This window comes from Rhinoraja longicauda, chromosome 17, assembly GCF_053455715.1.
Source record: "Rhinoraja longicauda isolate Sanriku21f chromosome 17, sRhiLon1.1, whole genome shotgun sequence".
In the NCBI taxonomy this organism is placed as follows: domain Eukaryota; kingdom Metazoa; phylum Chordata; class Chondrichthyes; order Rajiformes; family Arhynchobatidae; genus Rhinoraja; species Rhinoraja longicauda.
Window position 1 is genome coordinate 15,858,010 of NC_135969.1, and position 13,136 is coordinate 15,871,145.

A 13,136-nucleotide genomic window follows, 5' to 3' on the forward strand; every position below is an offset into this window, starting at 1 on the left:
GCCCCATCTACACTAGTCCCACCTGCCTGTGTTTGGCCCGTATCCATCTAAACCTATCCTATCCATGTACCTGTCTAAATGTTTCTTTAAAAATGATTTTTCAGCTGTGCAGTGGCTTTTCAGTGCACAGACCAATTTCCCGAAAGATGACGTTATTAGAGAATGATTGCTGACACCACCTAACAACACTTTTATGCACTATTTGCACTTAAAAATAGGCACTAATGGGCCCAATTTCTAGGACAATGTTAACAATACATAAATAAATAGAGGGAGACTGCGAAGAATAACAGCGCCGGAAATTAGTTAAATTGATAGAAATGGTAAATACTGATACTAGGGAGAAAAGTAGTCGAAATGAAGCTAATCATGGAAACCGGTTAATAATCTACAGATTTTATATGGCAGATGCAATGTTGTTATAATTGTGTGGTTAGTTGTATGAAGTAAATGTCAGGAAAAACCCCGCACTGGTTGATTGCCACCCGCCTTGCTCTTCTCTGTATTAGTCTGACTCTACTTGATCACACTGTGGTTTCTCACTCTCGTTCTCTGTGTGTACACTCATTTATAATTTTCCCTCGACTCCACTCTCCCTCAGTCTTGTTGAAAAAGACATCCGTGACTGGAATTTCCAGGGTATTTTGTCAAATCGAATACGGCGAGAGACCGGCGGAAATCCTAGAGCAACGTCATTTGATCTTTACGCCCGATAGGTGTTATTCCTTCCGATGAAAGACCATCAACGTGAAGCGTCAACGGTTTCTCTCCCCGCAGGTGCCCCCTGACCTGCTGAGTGTTTGCGGCATTTTCTACTTTGTTTCAGATCTCCAGCTTCTGCGGGGTTTTGCTTTCAGGTTTTAGCTGCTTGGTTGGACAGCCCATTCTGGTGGCAAAGGAGAAATTCCCTCGCACCTCCCGTTGAGGACCAAGTCTCAGTTTAATGGCAAGTGGCATGGAGCTCAAAACAGGTGACCCAATACAGCCCTGAAGATTGATAGGAGCGCCAGACAGATGCCATGCCAAGGGATGAAGCAGCTGTATTTTTGTTTTAGAGATACAGCGTGGAAACAGGCCCACCGAGTCCATGCCGACCAGCGATCACCCGCACCCTAGTTCTATCCTACACACCAGAGGCAATTTACAGAAGGTCATTAACCGACAAACCCGCACGTCTTTGGGATGTGGGAGGAAATTGGAGCACCCGGAGAAAACCCACGAGGTCACAGGGAGAAGGTACAAACTCCGCACAGACAGCACCCATGGTCAGGATCAAACCTCGGTCTCTGGCACTCCACTGCCGCGCCACTGTGCCGCCCCACATCCAACCCAACAATCTGCCCATATTTCCCTCCAATTTCTCTCCTTAGTTTCTTGACGGGGTAATGTTTCTTTGGTTCCTCTCCCCATAACCCTCGGGGGGGGGTCATCACCCAACTGAGGTTTTCCTGTGACCCCAGGAAGGAGATAGGTCTGGAGCTAAGGGTCACCCAAGACTGTACGTTCAAGGTAAAGTTCCAGACAAAGACTCATCTAAAGATTCCTCAACACAGAGCAGCTCCAACAGTTGTGAAGATGGATTAGGGTTGAGATGACGATGGGTGAAGTGGACCCAGTTGTCATGGTCGATGGAACCTGGACACCAAGGGACCAAGGAAGGATATTCTTGCTATTGAGGGCGTGCAGCGTAGGTTCACTAGATTAATTTCCGGAATGGCGGGACTGTCGTATGTTGAAAGGCTGGAGCAATTAGGCTTGTATACACTGGAATTTAGAAGGATGAGGGGGGATCTTATTGAAACATATAAGATAATTAGGGGATTGGACACATTAGAGGCAGGAAACATGTTCCCAATGTTGGGGGAGTCCAGAACAAGGGGCCACAGTTTAAGAATAAGGGGTAGGCCATTTAGAACGGAGATGAGGAAGAACTTTTTCAGTCAGAGAGTGGTGAAGGTGTGGAATTCTCTGCCTCAGAAGGCAGTGGAGGCCAGTTCGTTGGATGCTTTCAAGAGAGAGCTGGATAGAGCTCTTAAGGATAGCGGAGTGAGGGGGTATGGGGAGAAGGCAGGAACGGGGTACTGATTGAGAGTGATCAGCCATGATCGCATTGAATGGCGGTGCTGGCTCGAAGGGCTGAATGGCCTACTCCTGCACCTATTGTCTATTGTCTATTGTCTATTGTGGAACTGGCCACGCACTGGCCCTCTGCACAACTTGATGATTACACGGCTCTGTCAAATCAATGAGCTCTGCAGTGAGGAAGAATTAGAACTTAGAACATCATCTATCTCGAAGGTAGACACAAAATGCTGGAGTAACTCAGCGGGTCAGGCAGCATCTCTGGAGAGAAGGAATGGGTGACGTTTCGGGTCGAGACCCTTCTTCAGACTGATGTCAGGGGAGGGGGACGGGACAAAGATAGGATGTAGTAGGAGACAGGAAGACTGGTAGGAGAACTGGGAAGGGGAGGGGAAAGAGAGGGACAGAGGAACTATCTGAAGTTAGAGAAGTCAATGCTGTTCATCATCTATCTCTATCTACCATTTTACGTCTCTCTGTACGTCATTTTATATATCTATCTGCCTTTATCTCTCTCTAGATTGACATAAAAAGCTGGAGTAACTCAGCGGGACAGGCAGCATCTCTGATGAGAAGGGACGGGTGATGTTTTGGGTCGAGACCATCAGTTTCTCACATTTTATCTCACCCTATCTGTCATTGTATTTCTCTCTCTCTCTCTCTCTCTCTCTCTCTCTCTCTCTCTCTCTCTCTCTCTCTCTCTCTCTCTCTCTCTCTCTCTCTCTCTCTCTCTCTCTCTCTCTCTCTCTCTCTCTCTCTCTCTCTCTCTCTCTCTCTATCTGTCATTTTTATCTTACATTATACTTACCTGTCTGTTTATCTATCTGCAAAGGTAGCAGGGCTGTGATATCTGGAGCCCCCAAACCCACAAACAAATATTCTGCACAGGGGTGACAGATGGAAGATGGTCATCGTACAACAGAGGGGCCTGAAGAAGGGTCTGGACCCGTTCCTTCTCTGCGGAGATGTCGCCTGTCCCGCTGAGTTACTCCAGCATTTTGTGTCTAATTTCAGTACTGGCAGCGAGCTTGTCTCAATCTTGTCCAGTGTTTAGGACGGGAAATTAATAGTTCCCTTCCCCCTCCCTCTCTCCCTGAGAACTGTTCATTCGAATTACTCAGAAGATCTGCAGCACATATCCCAGCCATAATCTGAAAAGCAAAGGCATGGTGTCTAAACGGGCAGGCACTAGCTTCAAGGCCCGCCTCCACCCCTGTTACGTACATAACTTGTAAAATGTCATTTATGATTGTGTCAATTTCCGCTCACACACCCACACACACCCACCCACACACACCCCCCCCCCCCCACACACCGCCACCCACACACAAACACACACCCACACACCCACACACACACACCCACACACACCCAGACACACCAAAACACACACACCCACCCACACACCAAAACACACACACCCACACACACACACACACACCCACACACCCACACACACCCACACACACACCCACCCACCCACAAACACCCACACACCCACAAACACCCACACCCACAAGGAATAACAAACTTTTCGTTTAAAAAAAACCATATCCAAAGTTCCTGAGAATGGCGCACAAACTAACTTTGGAGATCAGACTTTAGGAAATCTATTTTGCAGGAGGGAACATGAATGTTTGTTACACTGTATCCGGTGGAGATTTGTGTGTGTGTGTGTCTTTCTTTAAATATTTGTCCCTCAGAAATGATTGGCACCGATTTTTTGTTGTTGTCGTTGTTGGGGGCGTCGGGTGGGAGAGTGTCGCTGGCTACAGCTCACTCGTTAGGAATGATAAGCGAGGAGAGGAGAGGAGAGGGGCGGAGCGGAGCGGTGCAACCCAGACTGAGTGAGTGAGCTAGCTAGCTTCGGCGTGGCTGCCTCTTTTTTTTAAACGCCATGTGCTAAAGTCGCCTCTCGCCAACTTTTCTTCACCACCCTCCCCTTCAAGGCTGGTCGCCGAAGCAAGAAAAAAAGAAAAAAGAAAAAAGGGTGAGGTGGAGAGGGGGGTAAATCTGCACCGCTGTTGGCTGTCATGTTACCACCGTAGCCAAGAGAGAGATCTCTCACCGCCTGCAACAGCAGAGAGGTAACCGACACACTGTAACATTTGTACTGTAACATGATTAACACTTACTGTATTCCTTCGAGACGCCGGGCAACTTTATGTGTGTAAATCTGGTGACCACTGCCACGGGATTGCGTTGATATTTCGACCCCTGATTTAGAGCATTAAATATCAGCACGAATTTATGTTTTAAATTATGTTTCTGTATCATTTGGAAGCTGTGTTGCGATTGCCTGCTTGGGGTAAAAGTGCACTGAAGTTCTGGCAGATATATATATACACATATAGATATTGTATATCAATTGCCCGTGTTTCCCGACTCCCACTTAAACTTTAACGTGACAAGGGGGGGGGGGGGGGGAGACAGACAGATAGAAGCTGGAGTTGTTTTCCAAACTCTTCTGTCTTTGGCGAGCGTCTCTCCTCTCGCTTGCCCTTGAAATTCATCCCGTGGTTTGTGCATGTCTTTGAAGGTGTTATTGTGTGTTTACGTGCGAGCCGGCGTGGCGGTCTGGAGCACCTTCATGGTTCTGTCAGTGCCATCCTCTCATGGACCCAGGGGGCGAGGAGAGGATGGACACATATCCCCCCTCCTAGCTCAGTCTGGGAGCTCACAGATTTTAATGAAAGGGAGAGGGAGGAGAGAGAGAGGCGTTGGACGCAATTAATGATATCCCCCCCCACTGAAGCTTCTTCCCTTCACCCTCCAATTTAGAAAAACCTTCATGTTTTTGCCTTTCGTTTTTCTTTCTGCACGACCCAGCTGTTTTCAGACTTACCAGAAACTTCAGGAATGCGGTCAATCTTGTAACATGGGCAACATCACAGCCAATTTGTGAGTTGCAAGCTTTAGTGGAAGGGTAAAAACATGTACGAAATGATTTGGTTTAAAAAAAAATATTAGGCGGGAATCAAGAGCCAAACAGCGTGGAAACAGGCCCTTCGGCCCAACCTGCTCATGCCGTCCAATATGCCCAATGGCTAATAGGGGCTACCAATCGTGACAGAGAATAGAGGGGTTCTTTCAAGAAATATCCATGTGGTTTTAGAATAGATTAGACAATGTGGTTTTAGAATTTAAATTTTTATAGTTTACTCTTTGGGTGGATCTTGAACCATTTGATTCAGAGGCAGGAGGTCTGAAAAGCTGCCAAAACATTAAGATGCAAGTACAGGGAACAGCAGGTGCTGGTTTACAAAAAGAAACAAGACAGAAAATGCTGAAGTAACTCAGCGGGTCAGGCAACATCTCTAGGTGACATTTCGGTTTGGGATCCTTCTGACCAAAGTGTCACCTATCCATGTTCTCCAGAGATGCTGCCTGACCGCTGAGTTACTCCAGCACTCTGTAAAACGTCACCTATCCATGTTCTCCAGAGATGCTGCCTGACCGCTGAGATACTCCAGCACTCTGTGAAACGTCACCTATCCATGTTCTTCAGAGATGCTGCCTGACCGCTGAGATACTCCAGCACTCTGTGTCTTTTGTGGCAAAACCATGAAGCTTTCCACCTGCAACTGTCTCTCAAAACCAGCGATTCATACGCCTTACCTTTCCTCTTGTCATCTGTACTCCCAAGGGCCTGAAATACAAAAATGGGAGCAGCTGCCTCACAGCGCCTGAGACCCGGGTTTGTTCCTGACCTCGGGTGCTGCCTGTGTGGAGTTTGCACGTTCTCCCTTCGACTGTGTGGGTTTTCTCGGGGTGCTCCGGTCTCCTCCCACACCCCAAAGGCGTGCAGGATTGTAGGTTGATTGGCCTCTGTAAATTGCCCCGAGTGTGTAGAGAGTGGATGAGAAAGTGGGATAACAGAACTAGTGTGAGGAACGGGTGAGCGACGGCCGGCATGAACTTGGTGGGCTGAAGGGCCTGATTACGTGCTGTTTCTTTCAGTCAATTAAAGAGGCTAAAGCTTTGAATGGAGCGGTTGGGAAGAGCAGCCCAAGGCAGTACAGAAGGCAGTCCCTTAAAGTGACAACCCAAATCATCGTTCGGGGCGTTGAGTATAAGATTCAGAAAGTCATGTTGCTGCTTTATAAATCTTTGATCAGGACTGATTTGGAGTATTGTGTGCAGTTCCGCCCTTTACAGAAAAGATGCGGAGGCTTTGGAGAAGAGGTTTACCAGACTGCTGCCTGGATTAGAGTTTATTATAAGCATAAGAACAATTGGATTTGTTACTCTGGAATGTCGGAGGTTGAGGGGAGACCTGATAGTAGTATATAAAATGACAGGCATAGGTAAGATAGTCATCAGTCTTCTCCCAGGGCAGAAATGTCAAAAATTAGAGTGCGTAGCGTTAAGGTGAAAGGGGCAAAATTTAGAGGAGATGTGTGGGGGATGTCTTTTTATTTTATCAGAGAGTGGTGCATACCAGATTGTGCTGCCTGGGGTGGTGTAGATATAATGGGGATTTTTAAGAGGTTTTTAGATAGGCAGATGTTAGGGAATGAAGGGATCAAGTACAGACAGTGGAGATCAATTAAGCTTGGCATCATATTCGTGAGGGATATTATGGTTTCCTCCCATATCCCAAAGACATGGGGATTTGTAGGTTAATTTGCCTCTGAATTGCCCGTAGTGGCACAGTGATAGAGTTGCTGCTTTACAGCGCCAGAGACTCCGGTTCGATCCTGACAACGGGTGCAGTCTGTACAGAGTTTGTATGTTCTCCTTGTGGCCGCGTGGGTTTTCTCCGGATGCTCCGGTTTCCTCCCACACCCCAAAGATGTGCGTGTTTGTAGAGCGCAGAGTACATAGAAACCGTAGAGTACATAGCTGTTTGGGGTAAATCTGATACACACCACTGCATCTCTTTCCTAACTGTTTTGACACACACTAATGATGGAGATGACTGTTTAAGAAACATTTGGACAGGTTCATCGATAGGACAGGTTTGGAGGGTATGGGCCAAACGCAGGCAGGAGGGATTAGTGTAGATGGGACATGTTGGTCAGTGTGGGCAAGTTGGGCCGTAGGGGCTGTTTCCATACTGTATGACTATGACTGACCATCTCATCTTCACTGTGGCCACCTGTGATTCTGAAGAAGGGTCTCATCCCAAAACGTCACTTATTCCTTTTCTCCAGAGATGCTGTCTGACCCGCTGAGTTACTCCAGCGTTTTGTATATCCTGTGATTGAGAGTCTGGCTGTACATGAAGGATCTAACACGGAGGGTCAAAAAGATACTAGAGTGCTCTGCACAAGTTTCTGTCCTGCACGTACCCTCAGCTACTGTTTGAGAAGCAGGAGTTTCACCTTTTTGCACTAGTCTGTGCTGCCCGTCCATACTGCAGGTCCACCACCGATTTTCCGGCAACTGGGGGTCCCGGTACCTCCTTTAATCTGGACAAAATCATGAGAGCACAAGTAACCCCCTCTGGAAATCACCCTGAAAATGAGGCACCTAGGCCGGCTGTGGTGGCCGATCTCGACCTCATTGGGACTTCCACGGCAGATCGGTGGTTGAATTTGCCAGCTGTGGATGGGGCCCTGGATCTCCGGCCCGGCCGGAGCTGGCAGATCCGTCCCCATAGCCGGCTTCAGCGGCTGACTTTGTGGGCCGGTATCTCAGCCCCCAAGTCCGTGGCCTCTGTTGGCCCAGCAAAACAGATAATATGGCAAGGCTGTGGAAGCAGGGGGTGCCGGAACATCAGTGGTGGACCTGTAACTCAGTCTGCAGGCTTGGCTTCTCCAACAACCAGGATGTAATGCCTCAGAACTCATGATAGCTGCTGGTATCATCCATTAGGGTGGTACAGTGGCGTAGCTGGTAGAGCTGCTGCCTCACAGCGCCAGAGACCCAGGTTCGATCCTGATCCTGGGGGATGTCTTTGTCGAGTTTGCATGTTCTCCCTTAGCTTTCCTCTGGGTGCTCCGGTTTCCTACCACATTAAAAAGACGTGCGGGTTTGTAAGTTAATTGGTCTCTGTAAAATTGCCCTTAATGTGTAGGGAGTGAGTGAGAAAGTGGGATAACATAGAACTGGTGTGAATGTGTGGTCAATGGTCGGAGTGGACTCGGTTTGGCTGAAGGGCCTGTTTCCATGCTGTATGTTTCAATTAATCAATTACTGCTTGATATCAACAAGAAAGACCAGTCTGAAGAAGGGTCTCGACCCAAAATGTCCCTTACTCCTTTTCTCCAGAGATGCTGTCTGACCCGTTGAGTTACTCCAGCATTTTGTGTCTACCTTTGGTATAAACCAGCATCTTCAGCTCCTCCCTACACAAAAAGACCTGGGGGGCAGGAATACATTTTGAACTTACTTCCTGAAAAGATAGCAGAGGGAAAAAAACCCTCAAGATATTTAAAATATTTAGAGGAGCTGATTTGATATGCTGAAAGTTGCACGATTCAAAATTGGAGAGTGTTTATTTGTCAAATGCAAAGGTCGTGAACCAGAACAATTACATTCTTTCTGCAGCTGTGCATGCAAATTACTTGCAGCAGTAACAGCAAATAAATATACAAAGGCTTATCGAGCCAGGGACCGGGTTCGATCCCGACCACGGGTGCTGTCTGTGCGGAGTTTGCACGTTCTCCCTGTGACCGCGTGGGTTTTCCCCGGGTGCTCCGGTTTCCTCCCACACTCCAAAGACTTGCAGGTTAATTATGGTCTGTCCCTGGTGTGTAGGATGGTGTCGGTGTGTGGGGTTATTGCTGGTCCCCTTTGGACTCAGTTGGCCGAAGGGACTGTTTCGGTGACGCATCTCAAAAGTCTGAAGTAAAAGTTGATCACGACAGTGCAGAAATCATGAGCAAACAAGGTAGTGTAAAGTCTGTAGTGGTTCAGGGCTGAGGTCGGGTTATGATTAGGTTCATGCAGGGTGATTCAAGAACCTGACAGTTGATGGGAAGAAGCTGTTCTTGAACCTCAATATGTTTTTGGGCTGCTGCACTTTTTTCCCACTGGGAGCAGTGAGATGAGAATGGCCAGGGTGGTGTGGATCTTTGAGGGTATAAGCTGCCTTCATGAGCTGTCGATCCCTTCGATGGTGGGGAGATCAGTACCCGTGATGGACTGGGTAGTGGCCACCAATTTCTGCAACCTCTTTTGTGCTTGAGTGTTCAAATTACTGATACAGGCCGTGATGCAGTTGGTCTGTACGCTGCCTATTGTGCATTTAGACGTCCGTTCGAGTATTCAGCCATGCCAACTCTCCCCGAACCTCTGAGGAAGTAGTGGCAATGGTGGGCTTCCTTTGTGAGTGTATCGATGTGTTGGGTCCAGAACAGATCACCAGAGACATGTACATCCAGGAACTTGAAACTGTTAACTCTCACCAGCGTTGTCAGGTGCATGGGCCCTCGGTTCAACTTCCTGAAGCCCCTTGGTTGTGCTAATGTGGAATGTGCAGCACGGTGGCGCAGCGGTAGAGTTGCTGCCTTTCAGCGCCAGGGACCCGGGTTCGATCCTGACCGTGGGTGCTGTCTGTACGGAGTTTGTACCTTCTCCCCCCGACCTGCGTGGCTTTTCTCCAAGATCTTTGGTTTCCTCCCACACTCCAAAGACGTACAGGTTTGTAAGTTAATTGGCTTGGTATAAATGTAAAATTGACCCTAGTGTGTGTAGGACAGTGTAAGTGTGGGTGCGGGGGGGGAATCGCTGGTCGGTGTGTATTGAGTGATCCGAAGGGCCTGTTTGCACGCAATATCTCTAAACTAATTTAAAAGCAACGTTTCTGGCACCACTCGATCAGGTTAGTGACCTCCCTTCTGGACTGTGACTCACTACCTCTTCTTCATCCAACCACGGTGGGATTGTTGGTGAATTTAAAGATGGCATTATTGCTGTGTCTGGTCCTGGGTATCAGAGAATGGGGCAGGTGTCTGAGAACGCAGTGAAGATAATGGAAGGTTTCCGATTAAACCCACAATCAGTGCAGCTTGCTACACAATCCACACTGGCACGATTGGATTTCATGAACATGCTCAACCTCTTGAGATGGATCACAGATCAAGGCCACAGGCTGAGAATGGAATGGTGAGGTGGAAGCACAGAACTGCAGATGCTGGTTTATACAAAGGGACACAACGTGCTGGATGAACTCAGTGGGTCAGGCAACATCTCTGGACAATGTGGACAGGTGACGTAAGATGCTGAAGAAGGATCCCCAACCAAGACGTCACCTATCCATGTTCTCCGCATATGCTGCCGGACCCACTGAGTTACTCCGGCACTTGGTGTCTTTTTCCAAGAGGAGCCCGTTCACCTGGACGGTGACTGAAATCGTTAACGCACTGCCTCTCAGGGGGTTCGGGAAGCAGGCAATCTCAGACAATTTGGATGCTGCGCAGCTAAGCACGGTAGCGCAGCGTTAGGGTTGCAGCGCCAGAGACCCGGGTTCAATCCTGACTGCGGGTGCTGTCTGCATGGAGTTTGCACGTTCTCCCTGTGACCACGTGGGTTTCTTCCGGGTGCCCCGGTTTCCTCCCACACTCCAAAGACGTGTAGGTTTCTTCACACTTTCAGTCTGAAGAAGGGACACCTGAAACGTCACCCATCCTTTTCCTCCAGAGATGCTGCCTGATCCGCTGAGTATCTCCAGCACTTTGTCTCTATTTTCGGTATATATACCAGCATTTATAGTTCCTTTCTACACAGGTTGGTAAGTTAGTTGGCTTCAGTAAATTTCCCCTAGTGTGTAGAATATACCTAGTGCCTGGGCGATCGTTGGTCAGCATGGACTCAGTGGGCTGAAGGGCCTGTTGCTACGCTGTATCTCTAAAACTGAACTAAACAGTTAAATCACCTAAATATCAATGAAAGTCTACTGTGAGTCCATGCATTCTGAACTCTGATCCCCGCACAATCTCTGCAATTCCATGAAAGACATCTTTGACTGCCGTAGTATATTTTTCGGTGAATTTTCAGTACAAGACATGAGAGTGGGGGAATCGAATATTTTTCCGTTTCTCAGTTCTCGGTCACAGAAAGGCTCTGTGTCTGAAACTATTAATGATATTGAAATGCTCGAGATACGGACTTACCACAGCCTATTCTAGAAAAATCTGAGGTTATGCAAAACATACCTCGGCAGTAGGAGACAGACATATTTCAAGTGGGAGTGGCAAAGACACCATATTTTCTTTTTCTTGAGGGGCACAGTCTTCTGGAAATATTTGTTCCCGGCATTTTGATGAATTTTCCAATGTTTTGATATGAAAGGCTGGCCAGTTTCTCGGCCTGAACGACTCTGTGAATGTTGCCAGTGTTTACATATGGGTCAAAGAGGAATGGGCAATGCTATATGCAGCACACAGGTCTGTTAATGTTGGATTGAATGTTAATGGCCAATGTTGTTACTTATTAATGTGAATGATGGCTTTACCTTGGGCCCAGAAGCAGGCCATTTTGTCTTTGGTTTTTGCCACACTTTGTTCTGCCGTTCATTTTAGAGAAAAGCATGAGATATAAACACAGAAATTGGGGAGGAGGCACGTGCATGTTTTAGCAGATTATAGCCCTCTGGGAAGTTTAGAGTTTAGTTTAGTTCCCTGTGTCTTATCCCAAGCACAAGTTCAATATTCAAAGAATATCGCATCCACAACCGGAGCATCCAGAGGAAACCCGTGTGGTCACAGGGAGAACATGCAAACTCCACACAGTCGGCACCCGAGGTCGGGATCGAACCTGGGCCTCTGGTGCTGTGAGGCAGCGGTTTTAGACTTTGGTGATACAGCATGGAAACAGGTCCTTCGTCCACTGAGTCTGTGCCAATCATCATAATCATAATCGTAATTTATTAGCCAAGTATGTTTTGCAACATACGAGGAATTTGGTTTGCTATACGGTCATACCAAAAAAGCAACAAGACACACAACTACATTAAAAAAATGACATAAATATCCACCACAGCGGCTCCTCCACATTCCCCACTGTGATGGAAGGCAATAAAGTCTTATCTTTTTTCCTCCTTTTTCTCCGGGAAAGTCGAATCATCCGCAGTCGGGGCGATCGAAGCTCCCGCAGTTGGCGATCGAAGCTCCCGCGTCGAGGTGGTCGAAGCTCCTGTGGCCTGGAACTCCTGAAGTCGATCCCTAACCAGGGACCGCAAACTCCACAATGTTAACCATACAATAGTTCTTTGCATAAAAGTCCATGACATAGGAAGAGATTTGGCCATTCGGCCCATCGGTCATTCGATCATGGGTGATCTATTTTTCCCTCTCAACCCCATTTTCCTGCCTTCTCCCCATAACTTTTGACGCCCTTACTAAACAAGAGCCTATCAATCTCCACTTTAAAAATGCCCAATGAACTGGCCTCCACAGCCGTTTGTGGCAGTGAATTCACCATCCTTTGGTTAAACAAATTTCTCCTCATCATCATTCGAAAGGCATGTCCTTTAATTCTGAGACCGTGCCCTCTGGTGCTAGACTCTCCCACTACTGGAAACATCATCTCCACATTCGCTCTATCCAGGCATTTCTTTATTTGGTGTGATTCAATGAGATTGAGATGAGATTCCGTTCATCCTTCTAAACTCCAGTGAGTACAGACTCGGAGGCATCAAATGCTCTTCATACGTTAACCTGATCATCCCCAGGATCATGAACCAAGTGCTGATAAATGGGATTAGAGTAGATAGGAGCTAGACGGTCAGCATGGACATGACGGGCTGAAGGGCTTGTTTCAGTGCTTTATGACGGCATCTATTGGAGGAAGGTATTGGTGTGAAGACATCTCCACAACTGGTGGGTTTGGGCACTTTTTTCCCCTGTGATACTCGGAACACAACAGCTGCTTCTAATCCCAATGAAATGGGACTGGAGTAGAGTTTGTGGAAAATTCCATCAAAAGTTGGGAAACTCTCAGGAATCTCGTGTTCCGGCTTTTGAGAGATAAGTATCTGAACCCCAAGGGGAAAATAGTGAGCTCAGAAAGCAATTAAATTGGTGCATACAATCTACGTCCAAGTTTTTTCTTTTTGCCTTTGTGGGTTGGGAAGTCATGTATTATACAAATAAGAATTTAAATTA

The 13,136-nt window shown here is 47.4% G+C and overlaps 1 protein-coding gene across 2 annotated transcripts in view; it reads left to right on the top strand.

Moving 5' to 3' along the window:
• The first annotated feature begins 4,029 nt into the window (after nt 1–4,029).
• The window catches only part of LOC144601790 (ETS domain-containing protein Elk-1-like), a 52,491-nt gene continuing 43,384 nt past the window's right edge, over nt 4,030–13,136 (top strand). The window contains exon 1 of one of the 2 annotated variants that reach the window (XM_078414210.1): nt 4,030–4,072. The gene's annotated coding sequence lies outside the window, so the exon portion shown is untranslated. The other variant, XM_078414209.1, reaches the window with a different exon arrangement.